Source organism: Saimiri boliviensis, chromosome 1, assembly GCF_048565385.1.
Source record: "Saimiri boliviensis isolate mSaiBol1 chromosome 1, mSaiBol1.pri, whole genome shotgun sequence".
NCBI lineage: Eukaryota > Metazoa > Chordata > Mammalia > Primates > Cebidae > Saimiri > Saimiri boliviensis.
The window spans coordinates 37,984,597-37,999,124 of record NC_133449.1 but is presented as its reverse complement, the minus strand read 5'-3'; the positions used below and the strand labels follow the sequence as shown (position 1 = coordinate 37,999,124).

At 44.5% G+C, this 14,528-nt stretch overlaps 1 long non-coding RNA gene across 1 annotated transcript; it reads left to right on the top strand.

The window, feature by feature from the left end:
* Nucleotides 1-207: 207 nt before the first annotated feature.
* Nucleotides 208-14,156, top strand: LOC141580249 (uncharacterized). Its single transcript, XR_012512408.1, has 2 exons — nt 208-436; nt 13,342-14,156. It is a non-coding gene; the product is annotated as an uncharacterized LOC141580249 (long non-coding RNA).
* The last annotated feature ends 372 nt before the right edge of the window (nt 14,157-14,528 follow it).

Here is a 14,528-nt window from a genome sequence, read left to right as displayed (position 1 = left end):
TTCACCATATTGACCAGGCTGGTCTTGAACTCCTCACCTTGTGATCCTTCCACCTTGGCCTCCCAAAGTGCTAGGATTACAGGTGTGAACCACCGCACCCGGCCTCCTTTCTTTCAATTCTTAAGAGCTTTCCTCTTCACTCTCTTTGGTATTTATTTCCACAGATACCATTGTCTTACATTTACATTTGTTACTTCACAGTTTGCATCAGAGCCTCAATCTGAATCTGACACCATTCTTGAAAGATGAGTAAAGGAGACATGAGGAAATGAATAGCAAGCAATTTAACCGAAGCCACATACAGTTCTTTTGCTCCCCACTCAAGTTCAAGGATGCCACATCCTGAGATCAGTTCCAAGAGTCTACAGGAAGCTGCTGGCTCAGAAAACCAGTGGTTCTGCTTGGGTTCACATAGCGCATTGGGAGCCTCACTTGGGTGAGTTCCATGGGCCTCAGTCCCTGAATCAGTCTTTCCCAACTTCTTGTAGCCTGATTCTGAAATCTGAAGTTTATCAAGCCCACCTGCTGCTCCCTCCCTTGAAAGATGACGCTGGATTTGTCCTAGATCCTCATAGTTTGCCTGCAAAGCCCATACCTATCTCTTTAATAGAAGCAGATAGAGGATTAGTTATCTCCAGATGCCTCAGGGTAAGAGTCCAGGGGAGCAAGCACCTGCCTGAGTAATGAATATTTCCTTCCTGCCTCACATTTTATTCCCTTTCCTGAGGAATTTCTTGTGTGTTCTTTTTGATGATTAAAAATTATGTCTTGGCCAGGGGCAGTGGCTCACACCTGTAATTCCAGTGCTTTGGGAGGCTGAGCTAAGAGTATTGCTTGAGGCCAGAAGTTCAAAAGCAGCTTGGTCAACATAGCAAGACTCTGTCTTTATTTATTTATTTTTTTCTGAGACGCAGTCTTGCTCTGTTGCCCAGGCTAGAGTACAGTGGCGCAATCTCGGCTCACTGCAACCTCCGCCTCCTGGGTTCAAGCGATTCTCCTGCCTCAGCCTCCCAAGCAGCTGGGATTACAGGCACCTGCCACCATGCCTGGCTAATTTTTATATTTTTAGTAGAGATGGGGTTTCACCATGTTGGTCAAGCTGGTCTTGAACTCCTGACTTCGTGATCCACCCACTTCAGCCTCCTAAAGTGCTGGGTTTACAGACATGAGCCATCATGCCCAGCCTATCTTTTTTAATTTTTAAAAATTATGTCTCTCTTATGGATGGTGATCTTGCTGTTATGATGATCCTTTTCGGGATGTTGGTCTTTGTGAGATGTGGAAGTAAATCTCCATGCGTCACATGGGGGTGCTGAAGGGCGATGACTAATTAATTTAAATTCACAAACTGAGTATGGGGTGAGACACAAGCAGGCTCTAAATCCCTTTACTCCTAAACTCTCTCTTTAAACTGATAGACAACATTAGAGAGCTCTTTGATTCCTCTTCTATTTAGCCAGGACAAAGAACTAGCTATAAATCTCCTGCAGGTAGAAGGTGCTGAGAGAATGATTAAAAGGGACACGATGCTACCGTTCATTCTTTTCTCATCTTTTGGTGCCCTTCTTAACACGCAAAGCAAAAGATTCTGAGAAGATACTAGGGTGGTTGGTCACAGTGTAGGGTTTTATAAAATAGCTCTTCCACCTTGAGCCTCCCAAATGTATTATTCCGAAGGTACTGGTTTTTTTTCTTTTTTTTGAGATGGAGTCCCACTGTGTCTCCCAGGCTGGAGTGCAGTGGCATAATCGTGGCTCACTGCAACCTCTGCCTCCTAGGTTCAAGCAATTCGCTGCCTCAGCCTCCTGAGTACCTGGGATTACAGGTGCCCACCACTGCACTGGGGTAATTTTTTGGGTTTCACCATGTTGGCCAGGCTGGTCTTGAACTCCTGACCTCGTGATCCACCCGTCTCAGTCTCCCAAAGTGCTGGGATTAGATGCGTGAGCCCCTATAGCCAGCCCTGAAGGTACTTATAACTCTTAATCTGTGGACTTTGGGGCTCAAGATGGGTCTCAGACCAAGTTGCTGGTTGGGAAATATGTATACCCCCATCTCTACCATAGCCTGAGCTGCAAGGGGTTTTGGAGGCTTACGGCTCTTTGACTGCGTTTGAAAGTGAACCAGACAGTCTTCAACATAGGAAATAAATGGCACTTTTCTTATTCTGTGTCTCAGCTTGGGTGCCTTAGAAGCTGATCTCCAGGTGAGGCTTCGCGAGCACATTTTAATGGGGCAGCGCTGTAGGAGAAAGGCGTGAGTGAAACAGAATGAGACATGGAGAGAAACCAAGCAAGAATGATCCCAGAAAGAGTCTAGATTCAATCCAACCTCTAAGGACATGACTTGCACCACAGAGTTGCTCCACCTTCAGGCAGGGGTGCAGCCTTGTGTATAGGGGCTCACTCCCCGTCCATCAGGAATTGGTTGGCTATCCTGGATGGGAGTGGTGGTGCACGCTCCAGGATGAGGGGCTCTTGTGCAGCTGAGAGCACTTCTCCAGAGAAGAGGCCAGCTGTAAGCCCTTTGCAGCTATCCAGGAGGGGCACCAACAGAGTTCACCTGTGACGTGGGGATCCAGAGTGACCAACACAGGCCACAGGGCAGAGCTGAGGTCATAGAGACGCCTATTGTATTTTGGCTTCCTAGAATTAGGCTGAGGAGGTATAATATTATTAAGAGGTTGATCTAGGTTTTGTGTGGCCTGAAATTGTATTTTGGGGGGCCCTGTTTAAGGGCAAGAACACAAAACAATGAATTCAAAATTAGGTTGACAGCCTGTGCAGGTGGCAGGCCCTGAAGCTGAAGCTTTGTGAGCTTCATCTGTCTCTGGGTGTTTCAGCTTCTCTTGGACAGAAGAGAAATTTGAGTCTGAGAGCTTAAGTGAAATTGCACAAGGACATCAGTTAAAGAGGTGGCTGGAGATAAAGCCTGATTCTTCTGGTTCATAGTCCAACACCTGCTCCGTGATAGCACCAGCCTTACCCACTGCAGAGGACTGCTGGGAGAGCTAGCTAGGAGATAATATACAAGAACACGCTTTGTAAGCTGTCCCTGAAGTGCCACGTGGCTATAAGGCATTATGATTAAATGAGTAATTGATCTGTGAGGTGGGATGTTGCCAACTTGAATAATTTAGTCAAAGGAGATATATTTTTTATCTTCTGAGTTTTCCACACTGCCTTGCTAAGTTTGTACATTTTTTTTTTTTTTTTGCTTTTTTTCACATTCCTAGTTTGATTCAAAGTTGCAAGCTTCCAAAATTGGCCTAAGTCACAAAATAATAAATCTCTCAGGCTTGCAGCTACTTGCCTCAGCATGAAAACGGCAAATGGAGGCTTTAGCATAGAAAACAAGAGCTTTCTTCCTTATCATTCTACCAGGATGGATCCCTGATGAGCACTCAACCATTCTTGCCTCTGAAGGCAAGGCTGAGGAGATAAGAAGGGTGGTCTTTGGAATGTATGGTGCAGAGCAATGTTAGAGTGGGCTCCTAAAAACATTTCTCTCCATCCAAAAACTGTTGCCAGGAGGCACAGCTAACTGTAAGTTCTGGATGCTACAGTTTTTACCCAGTAAGTTCTCCCTCACCTAAGTTTTTATTAACAGTGGATTGAGAACGTTTCGCTTATCTGCTAAAGGTAAGTGGATATCATTTAGTTGGGATTAAGTTGCCTCTTGCCTTCTTTTCTGTAGACTGGACAGCTCTATTGACTTGTTGGACATTAGCACATTGGAAGAGCCAAACGGCATTATTGAAAAATGGCCCTCTTTCAGAGAACTTTTGTTCACTCTGTTGAGATGAAGTCAGGACTCTGGGACTCCAGCATCTGTGCTGGTAGAGAGTGCTTATGCTAACCTTCTCTCCTATGAGGGAATCCCTTGTGGAATGTGTCTGGCAGGTGGTCAGTTGGCCACCAATGGAACCCTGCCACTGACAGGAACTCACTTCTTCCTGACACCTGTCTCATTGTTGGGAACTCAGGACAACTTTTCTTACTCTGCCCTGAGATCTGCCTCCCTTTCATTTTTACCTATTGATATTTCACCCAGTAAGGGTCGTTCTGTGTTAGGCCAGGCACGGTGGCTCATACCTGTAATCCCAGCACTTTGGGAGGCTGAGACGGGTGGGTCATCTGAGGTCAGGAGTTTGAGACCAGCCTGGCCAACATGGTGAAACCTCATCTCTACCAAAAATACAAAAATTAACTAGGTGTGGTGGTGTGTGCCTGTAGTCCCAGCTACTCCGGAGGTGAGGCAGGAGAATTGGTTGAATCCAGGAGGCAGAGGTTGCAGTGAGCCGAGATTGTGCCACTGCACTCCAGCCTGGGTGACAAGAGCGAAATTCTATCTCAAAAAAAACAAAAAACAAAAAACAAGTCATTCAGTGTTACTGTACCTCAGGGAGTAGGAATGATGACTTCTTCTTGCCTCCCTTTTATACCTGGAAGAAAACACCACACTTGTAATGTTTTTTACGTCTGTTTTTCTTGCTATGCTGTGCAGGCACATTTGACTTCTTTCTAGCTGCTCTCCAGTGCCTAGCAAGTATCTGGCCCATGTTTGGTGTCTGAGAAATGAATGAACAAAATCTATTTCTTCTACATTACAGCTTTTCAAATATCGAGACAGTTGTTGGCTTGTTTCTCCTGTTTCCCATCTTTTTTTTTTTTTGGAGACAGAGTTTCATTCTTGTTGCCCAGGCTAGAGTACAATGGTGTGATCTCAGCTCACTGCAAACTCCACCTCCTGGGTTCAAGTGATTCTCCTGCCTCAGCCTCCTGAGTAGCTGGGATTACAGGCATGTGCCACCACGATCACCTAATTTTGTATTTTTAGTAGAGATGGAGTTTTTCCTTGTTGGTCAGACTGATCTCGACCTACTGACCTCAGGTGATCCACCTGCCTTGGCCTCCCAAAGTGCTGCTGGGATTATAGGCGTAAGCTGCTGCACCCAGCCTCTTTTTTATTTTCTTTCTAGAGCTAATTACTCAACAGTTCCTTGCATTTTCAGACCCACTTTGTCTTGTCAACTTCCTTTGCCGGCAGTCCTATTAAATTGTAGCTTTGGCTGGGCGCAGTGGCTCACACCTGTAATCCCAGCACTTTGGGAGGCTGAGGCAGGCAGATCACCTAAGGTCAGGAGTTCGACACCAGCCTGATCAATATGGTGAAACCCTGTTTTATAAATAAATAAATAAATAAATAAAATAAGGATTATGAGGAACAACTGCAGAGTGGAGTTTTTTTTTTAAAATAAAGTATAATATTTTTAAATTAAAAAAAATTGTAGCTTTGGCCAGGCATGGTGGCTCATGCCTGTAATCCCAGCATTTGGGAGGCCGAGGTAGGTGAATCACTTGAGGTCAAGAACACTTGAGGTTCAAGAACAGGCTGGCCAACATGGAGAAAACCTGTCTCCACTAAAAACTAAAAAAATTAGCCAGGCATGGTGGCGGGCACCGGTGATCCCAGCTACTAGGGATGCCGAGACACAAGAATTGCTTGAACCCTGGAAGCAGAGGTTGCAGTGAGCCAAGATCATGCCACTGCACTACAGCCTGGGTGACAGAGCAAGACTCTGTTAAAAAAAAAAAAAAATTTGGCTTTTACAAGTGTTCACAACACCGCAGATAAGGTGTCACTGGTGTGGAGTAGAGTGGAATCATCTTGTGGACACCATGAGCATTTTATTGAAAGAAGGCTCCATGAATTCCTTCCAATATTTTTATGGAGAAAGTAAAGTAAAAGGAGTTTCCCTCCACTGACTGTTCCTACTCAACAAAGAAGGATGTCATGTGACTGTATTTGGAGCCAGACACAGCTGAGTTGCAATTGAGTTCTACCACTTGCACCTGTGTTCTTACATATCTTATCCTTTTTGCATTTTAGATTCAGCAGCTGTAAACTGAAGCTAATTCTACAGAGCTATTGTGAAGATGAAACAAAATAACTTATATAAAGTCCCTGACACATTTCCTGACCTCTACATAGTAGACGCTCAATGCTTGGGTGCCATAACTATTTTTCGTGATCTCTGATTGGGGTAATATCAAGGGAGTCAGTTAGGGCTACATTCACACTTAATTAGAATACACAATAGTTAAAGTAAACTAATAAAGAGACTCCCAGAGCTTTGGATATGAAAAAAATTAGTACGTATTCTGTATTCAAAAAGCAAAGTCTGTAGCAGCTATAAGATCATTTAAGCGAACATGATAATACTCTTTGAGATTTCCCAGAAGTTTTTTTTTTTTTTATAATATAATCTGTTTAGTTCAGGTAAGTCTGGTTTCATCCACAGGAGAATGGAGGCAGGGCAATATATAAGGTGACACACACCTGGTAGGTTTTGCCATTTCACTGGGCTACAAAGTCGGCCATAGAACCATCTAATGTAATTTCTAGTAGACTGGAAGTACAGGACACAATACTGCTCCCACCAACTTCACAGCTGCTGGAGAATGCAGAGGCCTGTTACCTGGGGCTAGTTTCTCCCCTTCCTTTATACTCTAACACTTTGGCTCAGGTCCATGCTCAGAGATCTCTGCCAAATGCTTACAGAGCTTACCTAGAATTGGCGGCCTGACCTTTGCCTTCTAGTACATTGAACTAAAAGGAATTTCTCCAAGCTTAGACTACAGCGAGACAGTGAATATTTTTAGCTCTCTGGTACACTGCTCCAAGGTACCTGAGCTCAGCTGGCTGAGAGAGGCCATCTCTTGGTTGGCCTGTTTGATAACAGAGGACATGTTACGTGTAGCTCATTTGTGCTCTAAGACCTATGGAGAATAAGGGCATGAGAGTCTGGAGTTGGGACTCATAGAACCATTCCTTCCTCTTCTGTTTATGATACTGGTCTGATCATCTTAGATGAGCAGAAATTACAGTTGGTCTGCTATTTCTCCATTATCTCCTATCCCTTCTTGGTTTTTACACAGTAAGGCCATTTCCTTTAACCATCTCTCAACCATAGGGAGGGGCCCAGTTTGGGGTGTGTGGATATTTGCTCTCACTTACCACTTTGTTTATAGAACTCTCTGTGCTTGGCCTTGGAGAAGGTTCTTCAAGATCATGAATGGTGAGGATAGATGGAGAAACGAGTGTGGGTGTGGGCTAATGGTATGATGAAGTACGGAAGGTGAAGTTTTCAAGATCCTGGGATTTGGGGATCTTCTTGATTTAACATATTCATGGCTTTCATTGCCTGTATTGTACATTCGAGATCAAGATTCAAGATCTTCAAACAGAAGTGGGCCATTCATTGAGGCTGGAAGGTGAATCGAAGGGGACCCACGTCCTCGGAACTTTTCTTTTTCCTTCCTCCTCTCGTACATCTCAGAATTCTAGGTCGGTCATTTAGGTGTCACATTTAATGAGGCATCTGACTAGGGACTTTAGTGAGTAACCCCAAAGCCAGTTGCAAGGAACTCCAAGGTTAGAACATGTATCATTTAGGACTTTATCCATGGCCTGTGACACTGCTTACTACTGCCAAATATAAAAAGCAAATCGATTTCCCCCTTTCTTCAAAACAAATAACAGAAAAACATGAGATGTGAGTGAGAAGGCCTGGAGTTTCTGTTTATGCTAACTCTTGAACATTGAGCAAGATGAAAACTACTCTTACCAGTAAAATGGAAAGGTTAAATGGAAATTACCTTCTAGCCAAAATAGGGGGTGCACATGAGGATTATGATTAGAATTATTGAGATGGAAGAGAAAAAAAATAAAGACAGCTTAGGTATGATTCTATTGGAAATAGTAGGACTTGGGGTGATATCCATGGGCATGGCCTCTACAGAATGGCAACCCTAGCCGGGTGTGGTGGCTCACGCCTATAATCCCAGCACTTTGGGAGGCCGAGGCGGGTGGATCACGAGGTCAAAAGATCGAGACCATCCTGGTCAACATGGTGAAACCCCGTCTCTACTAAAAATACAAAAATTAGCTGGGCATGGTGGTGCGTGCCTGTAATCCCAGCTACTCAGGAGGCTGAGGCAGGAGAATTGCCTGAACCCAGGAGGCAGAGGTTGCGGTGAGCTGAGATCGCGCCATTGCACTCCAGCCTGGGTAACAAGAGTGAAACTCCGTCTCAAAAAAAAAAAAAAGAATGGCAACCCTGCTTCTCCACCACATTCCCGTTTCTGACACCAGGCAGAACAGGTCAAGCAAAGGGCCTTTCTCCTCTTGGTGCTCCTGGAATAAGAGTAGTGAGAGCCAGTATTTATTGAGCAAGTGATATAAGGAGGCACTATGTGAAGAGCTTAATTAATATTATCTCATGTATTTCTCATTATAAATCTCTGTAGCATCATCATTTTCTAGATAAGACTGAGACTAAGAGGTTGTCATTTGCTCAAGATCACACAGCTACTAGGAATATAATTCTTTCACTTTCACTTTTTCTAAACGTCTTAATCGCTCTGACTCATACCTGTGTTGTTTTAGTCATTTTGATCTTCTAGTCTTTTTCTGAGGTTTCCACTTTAGCTATTTGCTAATGTAACCACCCAACGGGTTCACCTTGCCCGCTGCCTAGGCAGAGCTGATTTATCAAGACAGGGGAATTGCAATAGAGAAAGAGTAATTCATGCAGAGCCAGCTGTGTGGGAGACCAGAGTTTTATTGCTCAAATCAGTCTCCCGAGCATTCAGAGATCAGAGCTTTTAAAGCTACTTTGGTGGGTAGGGGCTCAGGAAGTTGAGAGTGCTGATTGGTCAGTTTAGAAATGGATTCATAGGGGGTTGAAGTGAATTTTTCTTGCTGTCTTCTGTTCCTGGGTGGGAGCACAGAATTGGTTGACCCTACGGTCTGGGTGGTGTCAGCTGATCCATCAAGTGCAGGGTCTGTAAAATATCTCAAGCACTAATCTTAGGTTTTACAATAGTGATGTTATTCCCAGGAGCAATTTGGGGGAGGTTCAGACTCTTGCAGCCAGAGGCTGCATGATCCCTAAACCTGAATTTCTAATCTGGTAGTTAATTTGTTAGTCCTGTAAAGGCAGACGGGTCCCAAGGCAAGAAGGGGGTCTTTTCAGAAAGGACTATTATCAATTTTGTTTTTGAGTCAAACAATAAACTAAATTCCTTCCCAAGGTTAGTTTGGCCTATGCCGAGGAATGAACAAAGGCAACTCAAAGGTTAGAAACAATATGGAGTCAGTTGGCCAGGCACAGTGGCTCACTCCTGTAATCCCAGCACTTTGGGAGGCCAAGGTGGGTGGATCACGAGGTCAACATAGTGAAACCCCGTCTCTACTAAAATACAAAAATTAGCTGGATGTGGTGGCAAGCGCCTGTAGTCCCAGCTACTTGGGAGGTTGAGGCAGGAGAATTGCTTGAACCCGGGAGGTGGAGGTTATAGTGAGCTGAGATTGCACCACTGCACTCCAGCCTGGCACGTGGTGACAGAGCAAGACTCTGTCTCAAAGAAAAGAAAAACAAAAAATAAATAAAAATTTTAAAAAAGCAATATGGAGTCAGTTAGGTCTGATGTCTTTCACTGTCATAATTTCCTCAGTTATAATTTTTGCAAAGGCAGTTTCACTAATTTCATTAGCATATCTACAGATTCAAGTGTATCCAGCAGAGTGAACCCCACTAGGTTGCAAACTCTGTGAAAATAAGGATTTGCCTGTCATGTTCACAACTATATCCCCTGCCACATAATGGGTACTTTATATATATTTGTCACATGAAAGATTAATTGAATGGGCTGGGCACAGTGGCTCAATCCCTGTAATCCCAGCCCTTTGGGAAGACAAGACAGGAAGATTGCTTGAGGTCAGGTGTCCAAGGCTGCAGTGAACTATGATGATGCTGCCACACTCCAGCCTGGGAAACAGAGTAAGACTCTGTCTCAAAAAAAAAAAAAAGATTTATAATGGAATGAATGATATGTCAAAAGAAACTCAGATCCAGGGATTTGCTTTTGGACTGGGGTCAGGCCTCTTGAAACTAGGATCTGGGTGGGGATCTATCCACAGTATGTGGCTGGATTCTGAAGACCGCTTGCACGTCTTGTAAAATCCGGAAAGGTAACATAATTGCTCAAGAAAAGAATGTCTATCCTTGGTATCAGGACCAAAATGATGTTTATCTTGAGAACGCTCATAAAGATGATCTTGAATAATGAATACACCAGGTTTTCAACAACATCCATGAGGAAACACCATGGAGATGTGCTATGGTACCTTCCTTTGGCTACAGTCAGTAAAGGCAGATGATGGTTTATGGAAGTACAATCAGAAGCCCCCAGGCCTGGCTGGGCACAGTGGTTCACAGCTGTAATTCCAGCACTATGGGAGCAATATGGGTGGATTACCTGAGGTCAGAAGTTTGAGACCAGCCTGGCCAATATGCTGAAACCCTGTCTCTACTAAAAATACAAAAATTAGCCAGGCAATAGTAGCAGGCACCTGTAATCCCAGCTACTCAGGAGGCTGAGGCAGGAGAATTGCTTGAACCCAGGAGGCAGAGGTTGTAGTAAGATTGCGCCGTTGCATGCCAGCCTGGGCGACAGAGTGAGACTCCATCTCAAAAAAAGAAAAAAGAAAAAGAAAAAGAAAAGAAGTAAGTCACCAGGCCCAAGCTTTGGTTGTCCCTGAAGAGAAGCCTCCCTTTCTGTTTTAAGCATCCCTTCTCCCTCTCTGTTTGTGTGGGTTTGCATTCTGAGAGCAGTTGGGCACCCTGGGGAGATTTCATTCTTGAATTGCTCTAAAAACAGCACTAGAAAATTTAAACACATGCTCACACTCACTCTATGTTTTCTCTTGGGCCCATTACTTACCCCGAAAGACGTTAGATCTAAAAGACCATTCCACTTGGAGGAAGCCCAAAGGAATGAGAAAGGACTCGTTGCTTTCCAAATAAGATGATGGAAAAATGCAAAACAACCCAGCAACTGCCACCCAGTTTGATGCTGGTGCCCTTTATTTCAATGCAAATTTAAGACAATCATGGCTCAAGAAAGAGAAATGGAGCTGTGCAGGAGCTGGCCCCATAGAAACACAAATTTTCGTTCTCTGTGGCATGCTTTGCTGACACTGCAGAGTTCTGGAAAAGTCAGTTATTCACAACTAAGACTTTTAAAATTCTCTAGCCCGTAAAGAGTCTTACACTTTTCTTTGGAGCAGCAAAATAAATTTTAGACCTATCATTTTGTCATTTAAAGTCCCCAAATCTAGAGCCAGAATACTTAGGGATGCTGGCAGAGTTGCAGGAAAAAAAAAAAAAAAAAAAAAACCTCTCTCCCAAGGCTTTTTTTCTGTTCCAGTGAGCCTGCCAGTTCTGCCTGTACATCCAGCGAGGGATTGTGTAATCCCAACACTTCTGGGAGCGTACCAATGCTGGAAAAGCCTGCGTCCAACTTCAACGTGGCCTGGCGGGTCCCCCAAACAAAGGTCCACTTCATTGTCTGCAGAACCAGTTTGGACCACATTCTACTGGATTTCAATCTATAATCCACCCACCTACCTGGCACAGGTGGCTAAGAAGTAGTTCTTTTCTCATTTGTGTGCCAGAATTTCTGAGCTGTGTCTGGTTTTATCTTTTTCTTCCCCTTCATCTATAACAAAGAAGAAGAAATGGGGTATGATAGTGTTGCACATCCCCAAGGAGGACAGCACCAGAAGGTGTGACCTCAGACCACAGCAAGGGAAATATTTCTGATACTCAAGAGTTCCCGGCCAGGCACAGTGGCTCATGCCTGTAATCCCAGCACTTTGGGAGGCTGAGGCGGGTGGATTACTTGAGGTCAGGTGTTTGAGACCAGCCTGGCCAACATGGTGAAACCTCGTCTCTACTAAAAATACAAAAATTAGCCTAGCATAGTGGCATGCACTTATAGTCCCAGCTACTACTTGGGAGGCTGAGGCAGGAGAATTGCTTGAACCTGGGAGGCAGAGGTTGCAGTGAGCCATGATTGTGCCACTGCACTCCAGCCTGGGTGACAGAACAAGACTCCATCTCAAAGAAAAAAAAAAAAAAAAGAGTTCCCCTGCCAGGGCAAGTGATGGACACTAGGAATGGACTCTGCTCACTGATGGTGGTATAGGGGAGTTGGGCAGGTCCAATTTCCCCTGTGAGCCACCTGAAGTAGACTGGACTGCTCAAAGTTATGATCTAAAGGGGATTAGAAAGGTCCTGTCTCCATGTATTTCTCTTTTTACTATGTCTACTCTTAGGACTTTGTGTCTGATTGAAAGTTGTTGAGTCTTAAAGAATACCCTACAACAATGTAATTATTTTGTGGACAGTTTTTCCTGAAACAGTTTTCTGGTGAACCATTCATAGAAGGATCACACTCAAATGCTACAAATGCATCAACTTCCTTAAAGATTTCTGTTAATGGAGAGTTGAAGCCCACAACAGCTGTGAAGTCGACTTCCAACAGTCTTTGACTCAGATCAGGAATCTCATGCTGCTCAACTCCTTGTTCTGGCACTGATTCTCAAGGCTTAGGCCGGAAGAGACAGAGAAGAGGGAGTTGACCTCTTCCAGGAGTTGGCCTGGAGAAAACATTGTGTCCCCAGATCCCAGTGTCTCTCAGTGCCACTGGTAAATTACAACAAGCCTTAGGGGTCTCTTTCTGCCACCAGTGGGATGGGGACATAGATGTAGGTCAAAGAAGAAAAGAGGGTGAAGGAAGAGAGGATAAAAAAAGAAAAGAGAGGAAGGCAGGGAAGGCTTCAGGAGGGAGGGCCAAGTCCAGCACCAACGAACTGGTCGGAGGGGCCGTACTCAGTTGCCCTCCCAGCTGTGGGCTGATGGCAGCTGGTCCGTGGACGTTCTGAAGGTGTAGGCACAGCTGTGGAGGTGGCGCTGGTCTGGACCACAAGGGTTCTAGTCCCCGTTCTGCCGTAAGTAGCTGAATGACCTTTAGTGTTTCTTACCCGTAACAGGAGAGGGTTGGCCATACAGTCTCAGCGATTGCTTCCAACTGGAGCAGCTCCTGGGATGTGAAATGGGGATGATTTTGAAAGTGGGTGACTCCACCACCAGTGGGGAGCCACACCTCACACAGAGGACATCCTAATTTACCCAAAGGAATGATTAGCTCTGGAGGCTTCTGTCCCCACCCAGTTCCCAACTGTTGAGTCTCATTGTTGGTAGAAAGTTTATAGGAAAGTGCTTGGAAACTGTTGCTGGTCGTCCTTCCTTCCTTGAACCTTGAGATAAGAATGCCTTTCTTTTGAGTCTCAAACATGTCTCAAGTTACGTAACTCCCTTCTATTAAAACTCTCACTGTTTTATATTCAGCTTTCTAGCTGCCCTCGTTTGCAACTTTAATTGAATAGGTGGCCTTGTATTTATGCTAATTTTTTGTGTTTCTCTTTCAGATCTTGATGGGATAACCACACTGGGTTGTTTAGTAAACACCGAGACCAACTCCACCATCCAGGGGTCTGACAGACAAATGGCCTGGGACTGCACTGGAAAAGCTTTGCTTCTGGCTGGGGCTTCAGGGAGAGTTTTGTTTTGTTTTCCCAGGGGAACAAGCCCTAACCAGCCCAGGTCTGCCTCGTCTCCAAACCCACACCTCCTAGACAGCCAGACAATTTTCTTCTTGTTTTTGAGCAACACCCAAGACAAGATTCATTCATCATTTACTTGCCTGAGTGGTCATTCCTTATGCCCCACCCACAGTAACTGCCTTCCTCTATCCATTATTTTTTTAAAAATTGCCTCCATAACTTTTACTACTATTTGAAGTTATCTAGTTATTTTTGTTTATGGTAACTGCTGGATCCTAGCTCACATGGGGGTGTGAGCTCCCCCCAGGAGCAGGGGTGCTGTCTAACAGAGCTCACAAGCTTTGCCTGGGGTTGACGCAGGATCGTGTAATTAACAGCCACTTATTGAACACTGAGTTTGTGCTAGGCATTGGGCTCGCTGGGATGTATCTATTAAAAAACTAATACATGTGTTACATGTTTGAAGGTATGTTGGCAAAATTAGATGTCTCCTCTGTTAAATCAAGCTGCCTCCTTACATTTTTTAGTTAGACTTAAAGGTTTCTCTGTATATCGTGAACTGTAGCAAATGGAGGAGTAAAGAGACTACAGCCTACGCTTGTGCCAGTCACCGACTTTTGACCAATCAGTAGCAAACTGTTTGAACCTTGTTCAAGTAAGGTAAATGCTGAGCTGTAATCTATGCAGCTGTTTCTGTACCTCACTTCCATTTCCTGTATGTCACTTTCCTTTTTCCGTCTATAAACCTTCTACTATGTGGCTGCACTGCCATCTCTGAGCCTATTCTGGCTCAGAAGGCTGGCCGATTCCTGAATTGTTCTTTGTTCAGTTAAACTCCTTTAAATTTAATTCAGCTGAAATTTTAATTTTATCACCTCAAATCCTCTTGTTCTACTGAGTATTAGGGAGGTCACCATCCATTGATTCACTACTTGGCATTGTGCTAGGTACTGGAATAGGGGCAAGATAATGCAGGACGTGAACAGGGCATGTTTTCATGGAATTCATAAATCCGGTGTGGGGTGGGCCACAGTGGGACGACAAACATGTAA